This window comes from Lissotriton helveticus, chromosome 8 (assembly GCF_964261635.1).
Source record: "Lissotriton helveticus chromosome 8, aLisHel1.1, whole genome shotgun sequence".
Taxonomy (NCBI): Eukaryota; Metazoa; Chordata; class Amphibia; order Caudata; family Salamandridae; genus Lissotriton; species Lissotriton helveticus.
In genome coordinates, this window is record NC_136069.1 from 84648730 (window position 1) to 84658688 (window position 9959).

Sequence of the window (9959 nt, forward strand, 5' to 3'; positions counted from 1 at the left end):
AACACTAACCCATCTTAACCCTATAAATATACCCTGTACCCCAAAACCCAAACCTATCCCTAAACCCAAAAAATACCACTGTACCCCAAAACCTAAACATAGCCCTGAACCCTATAAATACCCCTGTACCTCAAAACCCAAACCTACCCCTGAACCCTAAAAATACCCCTGTACCCCAAATCCCAAACCTACTCCTGAACCCTAAAATACCCCTTTACCCCCAAACCCAAACCTAGCCCTGAACCCTTAAAATACCCCTGTACCCCAAAATCAAACATAGCCCTGAACCATAAAAATAACCCTGTACCACAAAACCCAAACCTACCCCTGCACCCTAAAATACCCCGGTACCCCAAAACCCAAACCTAGCCCTGAACCCTAAAAATACCCCTGTACCCCAAAACCCAAACCTAGCCCTGAACCCTGAAAATACCCCTGTACCCCAACACCCAAACCTACCCCATAACCCTAAAAATACCTCAGTACCCCAAAACAGATACCCCTATACCCATACTTACCTATCCACACATTAAAAAAAACATGCTTTTACCATTCATGCATTTACAACGAATTTCGTTGTAAATGTATGCATGGTAAAAGCATATAAAATGTAATGCCATGCTTTATAATGGCATTGCAGAGTCATGTTACTTTCATAATGAAAGTATGCGGAGTGATGGTATGCGGAAAGAAAGTTGCGGAATAATGATTGTTTACCCTCCCCGGTAAGTAAATTGGTGGCACGGCGGCCCACATCTCCAGCAACATACTCATATTTTTTCACCACCGATTTGAAAAATGCACAGGTCTCTCTCATTGATGGCCAGCACCGACATACACTTTTAGACACACCTCCCACCACAAGTTCTAGAATTGCGAACTTTAGAGCTGGGGAGCTACGTTCGAATCTCGGCATCAGCTCAACATCCTGTGAAATCGCTTTGTCTCCCCGTGCCTACCACAAATGAATGTGTTCTTCTGTAATGTAAATTGTGCTCATGCCTGTTGTCGAGTTTGCGCTATATAATATTACAAGGAAAAGTAAAGTAGGGAAAGTCGAGTTCACACACTACTGAACGCGCACTCTTAAGTGCATCAGCAGTGCACTGTGAATCGGAGGGTTTCACAGGCCTGTCACAGATAAGAAATGCTATCAAAACGAAATCCTACAAAACAATATACTACTGGTCGGCAGCAATTCATACCCGGAGAACGTCAGGACGGGCTGCTAGTGTTTCTATAAAACAGCGCTACTGAGGGCTGCATCCTTAGCTCCAACGGCACTTGGGGCCCGATTCACTGAACTAACTTAAGACAAAATCCTAAACTTACTACCATTTTCGTATTCACAGAAGGCACTTACTCATTTTGGGATTCACAGAAGACACTTACTCATTTTGGTACTCACAGAAGTTAGGAGTCCTAACTTTAGGACTCCTAAATGCCTTCTGTGAATACCGAAAGTCTTAAAGTTAGGATTTTTCTCAGTTTAGGAGTAGTAAAGTTAGGACTCCTAACTTTAGGACTCCTAAATGTCGTCGGTGAATACCGAAAGTCTTAAAATTAGGATTTTTCTCAGTTTTAGGAGTGGAAGAGGTGTGGCGCAGTGGCCAGGGCGACGGACGCTGGGGATCACGGTTCGATCCCCGGCACCGGCGGCAGGGGTCTGCCCAGCACCATGTGACTCTGGGCAATAGCTTGCTTCATCTTCCCGACGTCCCCCGCGCCGGGAAACCTACGGGTAGCTGTGTGCTTTACAAATACAGGATTACATTTTTTAAAGTTAGGAGTCCTAACTTTACTACTACTAAATTGAGAAAAATCCTAATTTTAAGACTTTTGGTATTCACAGAAGGCATTTAGGAGTCATAAAGTTAGGACTACTAACTTCTGTGAATACCAAAATGAGTAAGTGCCTTCTGTGAATACCAAAATGAGTAAGTGCCTTCTTTGAATACCAAAATGGTAGTAAGTTTAGGATTTTGTCTTAAGTTAGTTCTGTGAATCGGGCCCTTGGTTCCAAGCTTTTGCTGCTAAAATGCTAAAGGATCTGCCGCCTAAGCGTGCCTTTTGAATTTCCGGCACTGTCAGCTTTGCAGTACCCGCAGACCTAATATTCCAAATAGGTCTGTAGGGGGTGAGTAGGGGCCGAAGATATCTAGGCCCCTTCTCGTTCAGAATCCTATGGCATAAGCACAAAGCTTTAAAAGTTACTCTGTCCTGCACCGGTAACCAGCGTAGTTCCCTTAGGGCCACTCCCACAGGGGCTAATCCTAGGATATTCAATAATATCTGGGCTGTAGCATTTTGAAGTTTCTGCAGCATTCTCATATTGCTTTTGGTGACCTCTAAGTAGAGAATGTTGCAGTAATCTAATCAAGATCAAATCAACGCCTGAATAATGGTCTTTTTTGCTCCCAAGGTAGATGGTCTAAGATTTTCCGTATCATCCTTAAAAGGGCAAAACAGATGCCGGACAGAGCTGATATCTGTTCCGTGAACAAAAGGGTGTTATCACACCATACTCCCAATATTTTGATCTTAGATTTAGGAAACGGGGTCAGCCCTCATTCTTTCGGCCATCGGATATGAGACCAGATAGAAGGCTGTTTACTAACTACCATGATGTCAGTCTTGCCTGCATTTAATTGCAGGCAACTGAGATTCATCCAGTTAGCCAAGTCAATTAAGCAAACTTTAAATTTAGGCGCAGCCCCTACATCCTTATGTTCTGACGTGATGATCAGCTGTGTGTCATCAGCATAAGACACCAATCTCATCCCATGTTTACGACTATGTCTGCTAATGGACGCATATAAACGTTAAATAACGTTGGACTCAGGGCAGAGTTCTGTGGCACCCCTTGCAACAGGGGACAGATTTCAGATTTAAAGGACCGTTACTGGACGTGAACGGATCTGTCTTGTAGGAAATGCTTAATCCATTCCCATTTGCGGCCTCTGATCCCAGCATCCCCCAACCGTTCCAAAAGAGGGCCTTGGGATACCGTATCAAAAACTGCACTCAAATCCAGTAGGGTCAATGCTGCTGTCCTACTTTCATCCGCTGCTCTTTTTAATGCTTTGGAGACTAGAAGTAGATCCGATTCTTTGCTGTATAAGGCCCTGAAACCAGACTGAGTTTCGTAAAGTACCTGGGTTTCTTCCATAAATTTGGTTTGTTGTAGTTAAGAAATTTCTCTGCTATTTTAGCAAAAAAGGTATCAGTGATACTGGTCTCAAATGTTCTGGGAGCGCAGGGTCCAAGGACAGTGTCTCCAATAGAGGAACCAGCATTGAATGTTTCCAATTAGTAGGGACTTGGCCCGAGCTGAAAGATAAATTCAGCAGGCTTGTAAGCACCAGTGCAATAGCTTCCTTCCCTCGTAGCAGAATGTTTGGAGGGATAATATCCATGGGATCGCCCGATTTTACTACTGACATAAGCTGTAGTATATCTCTTTCGGCTGGTGGTTGGAAAGTGAACATTCCCTCATGAGATGTTTCACTCTTTGGGGAACTAAAAGTAAAATTCCTACTAGTTGTTGGAAAGGTGGTGTAGATCTTCTCTATTTTTTCCTAAAAGAAATTAGCTACATTATTACAATACTCCACTGATGCCGACATCACTGCTGTAACTCGCTCCAAGGAGGTAAGTTATTTGACAATACAAAAGATGTCTTTGGGGGCGTTCTTAACTGATTCAATTTTATGAGTATAAGACTCCTGACATGTTTTCCTGATTTGTATGGTAGTGTTTTAGCGCTGCAAGATATTTCAACTTCTGGCAGATAATTTCTCCTACAGCAATGTTCAAGACGTTTACATTCCTTTTTAAGCATTGCTAACTCCTCTGAAAACCATTCGGCTGAAGGATTCAAGAGGAAACTATTACATAGTTTCAGGGGGGTTAAGGAGTCATCTGCCTCCTTAATCCAAAAAGAGATTTTTTGCCAGCTATCTGGGTGGAGGACACCAGTTCCTGAGTGCTAAAAGACAGTTTCACCGTGAAAGAGTCAGGGGTTAGTAGAGACCATTTCGGGATCCATTTTGACTCCAAAGGCTGTATCAATTGGCAAGAGACTTTCCTAGGATTTTTGATCTTAAATGAAAGAATCGAATGGTCAGGCCATACCGCAGGCACATGTGGCAAAGCTTCCACCTGAGCACTATTAGAGAAGATATGATCTAGTGTATGACCCCTATTGTGCGTAGGGGCATGAACTAACTCCTCTAGACCTAAGGCCTGTAAACCAGTTGTAAGCTCACAAATTCCTTGACTACCCTTGTTATCAAAATGTAAATTCAGGTCCCCAAAAGCTACAAAGGTTGAATAACGGATAGCATAAGGAAGCAATATTTCTGCCAAATCATTAATAAACGCTCTCGCCGGACTCGAGCGCCTATAGATTAGGAGTCCAGCCACTGTCCATTCGCTGTTTAGTGACATAGTAAAAAATGCCATTTCACTCTTCAAAATCAGCATTTTAGTAATTTTCACCCGGTAGTCTTTTTAAAAAAAATCACTGCTAGCCCTCGCCCTTCTGCTGAGGTCTAGCTATTCTCAAAATGGCATAGCCCTCCGATAATGCCTCCAGAATGTCCAGCACTGACTGTCCATGCAGTCAGGTTTCAACTAAAAACATCCGTACTGGCTCCTCATCCGCTACTAGCTCACAGATTTCCTGACTATGGGGCATATGTAGGTAATTTCCATTTTCTATGATAAAATCGCAATTTGAGAATCGCAATTCCAAGGGTGCCAGGGTGTCCAAAGGACACCTGTTGCACCCCTGGAATGTGCCTGTAAGTACAATTTGGCGCACAGACATGCCCTAAGGGCATGTCTGTGCGCCACATGGCACTTTGAATTTTTTTTTAAATTGCATTTTTGAAGGAATTCGCAAAATACCATTTACTTGAAGTCGGTGGTATTTTGAGATTCCTTTTGCAAAAATTGCAATTTTTAAAGCACCCCTACATAGCATTTAAGGAATCGCAAAATTGCGATTCCTTAAATGCTATAAGCAAAATAAGGAATCGCAATTTTTGCGATTCCTTATTTTGCTAAGTGGCACCTACATATCAAAACGCCGTTTGCGATTCGCAAACGCCAAAATTCGCCGAATTTCAGCGTTTGCGAATTGCAAACGGCTACCTACATATGCCCCTATGTTTACTTAGAGGCCTATAGTTTAAAAGCAGGCAAAAATAAAGAATCATTTAAGGGCTTTAGGACCCTTGTGATCTTTCCTCCCTTTCCTGCAGTATTAAAAGAGAAATAGATCTCCCTCAGCCATTAGCTCCAGTGCCTACTTCTATGGAATGAAGGCATTCCTTATCTACTGCCACTCTGAAAGTTACAATCTCAGCGAAGGAGTAACAAACTCCTCCCCTAGAGTAACGGGCAGGGTTCCTGGTCCCTGGCGCCATCCAGGCACGGATGGGTGCAGATGAGCTTCCCTTTGGCGCGGCCACATAGCTGTCATGATTTGTAGCCCACCTCAAGGGGCGTGGCTAAACTGTGACTAAAAATGTAAAGAAATGTAGGTGTTAAAACCATAGTTGTGAATAAAGAATCATATAATATTATAAAGAATTGAATAACGTGAGTCACCTCTCTGTGGTAGAGATAGATCAGGAATTTGAACGGGACAAGCGTTCAAGGTTTTACCCCTTGGCTGCGGGGCACATTCCCCTGCTGTGCTGGAGGTAGGGGGGCGTGCACAGCGCCCCGGTGCTCATGACAAGCTCAGCTCGTCATGATCCATGGTTCTCGTGTGCTCATGACGAGCTGAGCTCGTCATGACCACGCCCGTATAATGGAACGCTCAGCACAGCAGGGGACGTAGCCCTGCGTGTGAGCGTTCCAATGGTCATTACGAGCTCAGCTCGTCATGAGCACACGGGAACCGTGGCTCATGATGAGCTAAGCTCGTCATGAGCATGGGAGGGGTTATCTTCCTCCAGTGAAGAAGAACAGGAAGGGACGTCATTCAATTGCACCGGATTGTGTGGAATGAAGGCATTCCTTATCTACTGATTGGACTATGGTTACTCTGGCGACTCATCCTCCTATGGTTCATGGGATATATAGTCTGTGTTGTTTTTTATTTAATATGTTCTTTAAAGGCTGCTGATTTAATAAAGTGAAGAAAGTAATGCATAATCCTTAGTGTGAGAAGTTGGCCTGATATATGATGTTCACTATTCTAACGAGACACCTGGCACCAATCCAAACGACCCTAATTTGATGGTGGTTGTAAAGTCAACTTTATAGAAAGCTATCCTAGTGGTAGCTGTGGAGAGCAACCTTCAGGCTAAGACTTTAGAGGTCAGTTAAGCAAGTTGTTTAACCAATTATAATCCCTTGAGTACCAAATGAAAGCACATCACACAAGGTATATATAACAAATATATATGTATTTATTCTAAACCAACCCCTCTGCACTCTTTATGAGGTCAGAGGTAAAAGTACAATACAAGGAACTTAATTAGTATACGATAAGTTGCACAGTATACGTTATGCCCCAGGGGCCTCACAAACCATATTTTAATATAGTGGTATAAGAACCACGTCTGGGGTAGAAAGCAGGCGTAGGGCCTGTGGAATCGCTGGGGCTTCTAGGAACAACCAAAGGTTAGCATGTAGGAGGCCCACGGGAGACGCGTGCAGTGTCTAAACATAGCGGCGGGTTACCATTGACATTCTATGGGAAACAAACAAGTTACAAACTTAACAATTTAAGGAAACTTCTGAGTGAACTACGATGGAACCTTTTTAGACTAGAACACTTTGAGAGTCAAGACCCACGGGAGCACCGGAGTACTCGTGTTACCTCACCCAGGGAAGCCGGGTGCAGAGGTGCCTTTTGGTGTCGGGCGTCGTCGTCGTCGATTCCAATGGAGAGCTGCGAAGAAGTGCTGCAGGCGACCAGAGGAAAAGTGTCCGGGTGGATCGAAGATCTGAAGAACCTGAAAGCAGAAGGGACAGAGTCTGGGTGACTTGCCAGTGACCAGGATGGTGATGGGAAGCTGCCAGCCAATGTGATTTCAGGTGAAAAGGTGAAGCTTGCTTTTTCAGCCAAGTGGTCCAGGTGGTGTCGAGGATGACCAAGAGCTGGATTCGAGCTGTCCCACAAAGGATCTAGTTGACTGAGGGGTTGGTATGCGGTTTGGACCCAACAAGGCTTGGCAAACGCAATCCATGCAGGATGTCGAGATTGGCTTCGGTGCAGACCAGCAAGGTCTGAGGGATTTCTCTTTTGGAGAGAAGTTGGAGCAAGCCTGGAGCAACCAGAAAAGCAAAGTAATTCAATAATAAATAAATAATACAAAAAAATGTAAAAGGAGAGGAGAGGAGATCAGAATATTTATTTATTATTATTTTTTTGTTGTAAAAAGTGCTATTAGCGAGGAAGCTTAGGTATGATTGTGCAAGGGCCGAGCCTGGTGTCAGCGAGTGGCAAAATGTCTACAGCACCTGGTATTCCCAGGTTGTCTCCCATCCAAGTACTAACCAGGCCCGACCCTGCTTAGCTTCCGAGATCAGACGAGATCGGGCGCATTCTGGGTGGTCTGGCTGTAGGCATCGGAGGCTGCAGGTTCAGGCCTCTTGTGCTGACAACCTCCTTGCACTCTGGAACGTGCTGCACTGCACTGCACTTGCACACTTCCCTTCAACAACTGCCCTCCCTTTGCAAGCTTGCTACAGATAGCCAAGCACAGCCCTCTCTTCCAGCAGCCTTGTGCTTGCTTCTTTCCCAATTACACACAGGCTCCGGCCTCCCTTTAGGTGCCAGCCGGAGAGCTCCAGCAGCCTGGGATTTTCACCAAGTGCCTGGCCTTGCTTTGCGCTGGCCTCTAAGGCACTCTATCAGGCCACCGCTCTATGTGGCAGTGGCTGGCAGGCTACCGCTCTTCAACTCTGGATCGCCCGCAGAGACATTGGGGTGACAACTTTTTTCTGCGCAGCTCTGGCTGCAAGTTTCCTTTTCTTTTTTAATCAGGGACAGAGCCCTGATATGCAAATCCCATCCATGCCCAGGGCCCGCCCCTGTGTACATAGAGAAGAGAGACTGAGATGAGGGACTGAGTGCTGCCTGGGTGAAGGTTCCTTCTTGCAAGTGGCCTGACTTCAGCAGCCGCCCCTCCTTAAGGGCAGTGAGGCCACGACCCGCCCCTTTTGGACAAAAAGATTGTATGTCAGGCTTAACAAAGGTCAGCTAGACAAACACTCTTTATGTTCAGGTCAGGCGGCCAGGAGCTGGACATGCACTGAATGCGCAGGCTCCCGGCTTCCTGAGCTGAAGATTGCTGGGCTGAGGATGTCACAGCTCCGGTGGGCCTGACCTCCTCAGCTCAGCAAATGTCCTGGAGGCCCTCCCCCTCGTGACAAGGGAGAGCGTCAGGGATAGCCTCGCAGCTGGGCGCCTCATTTTTTAAGCCCTGAAGTGCCAACGGCCGAGTGTCTGTCGCTGACTCTGTTCCCCACCCTGCTCTGTGACGAGTGAGGGACTGCTGCTTCCCCTCTTTGGCTGACCAAGGTAGCAGTCCCAACCCTCCTGGCAGCTCCCCGAGCCCTGCAGCAGGAGTGTATGTGTATTTGTGAGCGAGTCTCGTGAAAGGGTGGGTGGGTGTGTGAGTGTCTGCTTGCGAATGCATGGGTGTAAGTGAGTGTGCATGCGTGTGTGCCCCGCTCCCCTCTCTGTTGTACTGAACGGCTCTCGTTGCCTGCCTCTCTGCCTCAGCCCTCCCCCTGCTCCCGGGCTGCTGGGGAAGGCCAAAAGAGGGGGACCAGGAACCGGTACTGCTGCCCTCGGAGCAGCCCAGCAGCAGCTTGCAGCAGCTCGAGGCCATCCGGCAGAAGAAAACCCTCTGCTGGGGGGGGAGGGGGTGCGGGTCCCCTGTCCTGCCTTAGGGCAAAGGTTTTCTGTTTTTTTGGAACCAGGGTAAAGTGCAGCCGAATTTTCAGTTTCCGAATGGAAAGTTATGGGCCCTGCGTGTTGTCAACTTGATGGTGTTTTCTTTTTGAAGACAGATACAATAAAATAATAGAATAAATACCCCCCCTAAAAGAAAAAAACAGAAGTGCCACTAGCGAGAAGCAAAAAGCCTACAGCACCTGGTATTCGCAGGCGGTCTCCCATCCAAGTACTAACCAGGCCCGACCCTGCATAGCTTCCGAGATCGGGCACATTCAGGGTGGTATGGCCGTAGGCACGAGAGGCTGCCGGTTCAGGCCTCTTATGCAGACGCAGCCCAGCCCGCATGATGTCGTCACCAGGCTACTTTCAAGTACATTTGCACATTTCCCTTTCACACCTGCCCTCCGTTTCAAACTTCCTGCACAGAGCCAAGCACAGCCCTCTCTCGCACTTGCTTATTTGAAACTTTGGCAGAGGCTAGGACCTCCCTTCTTAAGGGGCCGGCACTAACAGCAGCAAGCGCCTAGCCTTGCTTCTAAGGCACTCTACTTGGGCCACTTCTATACGTGCCCTCCTGGGGGGTGGGGGGGCTGCAGGGACTCCCGCTCTGCAGCTGATGCTCACCCCAACTCTGGGGAGGAAACTTCTTCACCCTCAAGCACTGGCTGCTTCAAGTCTCCTGTTGTGTTTTTTTTTTTAAATCAAGGACAGGCCCCTGATAACATAACAGGTGTATTTGTAAAGCGCACGATTACCCGTAGGTGTCTTGGCGCTGAAAAACAGATGTTTATTGTTACCCAACTCAATGGTACTCATTTTATCAACCTCAAATGGATGAAAGGCTGAGTGGACCCGCCGGGATTTGAACCTGTGACCATTAGGTCGAACACAGGCCCCTGCAAGGGACACATTAGTCCACTGAGCCACCAGACTATGCAAATAATGTCTATGGCCCGCCCTTCGGTGCCTGCGTGTAGAAGAGAGAGTAAGGCGAGGGTCCAAGAAGTGCCTGGGTCCAGGAGGGAGGAAAGGG

General features: G+C 46.7%; 1 non-coding gene and 1 pseudogene across 1 annotated transcript; both read right to left on the reverse strand.

Moving 5' to 3' along the window:
• Positions 1 to 7470: 7470 nt before the first annotated feature.
• LOC144774427 (5S ribosomal RNA) lies at positions 7471 to 7589 on the reverse strand. Its single transcript, XR_013600249.1, has one exon. It is a non-coding gene; the product is annotated as a 5S ribosomal RNA (ribosomal RNA).
• Positions 7590 to 9111: 1522 nt separating this feature from the next.
• On the reverse strand, positions 9112 to 9220 carry LOC144774435 (5S ribosomal RNA; annotated as a pseudogene).
• Between the last annotated feature and the right edge of the window lie 739 nt (positions 9221 to 9959).